The 1,444-nt window shown below is 47.3% G+C and overlaps 1 non-coding gene across 1 annotated transcript; it reads left to right on the plus strand.

The window, feature by feature from the left end:
- Window positions 1–456: 456 nt before the first annotated feature.
- trnav-aac (transfer RNA valine (anticodon AAC)) lies at window positions 457–529 on the plus strand. The gene has a single exon. It is a non-coding gene; the product is annotated as a tRNA-Val (tRNA).
- Window positions 530–1,444: the final 915 nt, after the last annotated feature.

Below are 1,444 nucleotides of genomic sequence, written 5' to 3' on the forward strand. Positions count from 1 at the left end.
TCCGATTACCTTTGCAATTTTCTGAGTGTAATAGCATCCTCCACTTCCTCTGGGAGCTCATTCCAAACACGCACAACCTTCTGTGTGGGAAATGTGCCTCAGGTCCTTTGTCAATTTCAGCCCACTCACCTTAAACCTCTGCTCTCCAGTTTTCAACTCACCCCAACTTGGGTAAAACACATAAATACTCAGTTTACAACCCTTCCATAAGATCATGTCGCAGCCGTTATGCTGCGGGGAAAGTCGTCCCAGCTTATTCCACCTCGCCCGACGGTCCAAACATTGACGACATCCTTGTCTGTATTTTGTCATCAATTTCACATGGTTTTTTTACGTTTTCAATATGTCAATTACGCTGGACAACAACAAGCTATTGGAAACAGAAAGGTGAAAGGTAGAATTCCTTCAACTTTCAGTGCTGGATGCCACTGAGCTGCAGTACCGCGGTCCCGGCTGGTTTCTGTAGTGTAGTGGTCATCACGTTCGCCTAACACGCGAAAGGTCCCCAGTTCGAAACTGGGCAGAAACTGCTTTGTTCTTCAACTGCAGCCTTTCACATGCACAAGAACGGAGCTTCCTTGCTGCTTTTCCATCTGTAAACCTGTCTTCGAATTTGCTTGAACGAATCTGCTCTCGTCGTGAAATGTAAGGCAACTCCATTTAATGACTGTGCAAAGCATTATAAAGTTTTTCTCCAACCTGGTTCTGATCATATGCCATTCTGTTTGAGAGTGTAGTTGCCGCCTTCTGATCCTTCCACGAAAAGCAGTACCGCATTTGCATTCCTTGCGCAGGCGGCCCGGTTCAAAGGCAGGGAAGAAGCCGATGCGCTGGTGTCACAGCGCACCACGAATTCCTGAACTTGTCTGTCTGTCAAATGTACCCCAAAGTCGTCTCTGAAAGGCCTCATTTGGAAGCTGTCTGTCGTTATTCAACGTGCGAGAGTTGGCACCGGAGGTCCTGAATCATGTTTTAGAGCAGTTCGCACGTTAGTGGCTCATTCAATCAGCAACAGCAATGAAAGAAATTACACTCTCAGAGGAACCTTTGGACCTGTGCTTTCATAGCGTCGCTACTATTAAGGTGCGCCCCGAGATCTAAGCCACGTTGGAACTGAAACGGAGGAATCGACAGAGAGGCTACAGAATGACATCGCATCCATTTGGTTTTCTTTAAATCACTGACGAGCAGGAAAATGTTCACGGGGAGGGCGAGTGGGGAAGTGAGGCAGTTGCAGCTCTGGTGAAGCTCCTTCTTTGTGAATCACTCAGCAACCAGAGACGTGAAGGTGACTCAGGCGTGAGAGATCTTCACATCGAGAACAAAAAGCAATAAAGGGCAGTTAGCACCTCTTCCGGAGTGGCGGTGGGGTGAGGTAATTACCTTTTGACTTCTGTTACTATGTTCAGAAACTGCCTTTTCGATTGAGGTGAACAGAAACTGC

Source organism: Chiloscyllium punctatum, chromosome 17 (assembly GCF_047496795.1).
Source record: "Chiloscyllium punctatum isolate Juve2018m chromosome 17, sChiPun1.3, whole genome shotgun sequence".
NCBI lineage: Eukaryota > Metazoa > Chordata > Chondrichthyes > Orectolobiformes > Hemiscylliidae > Chiloscyllium > Chiloscyllium punctatum.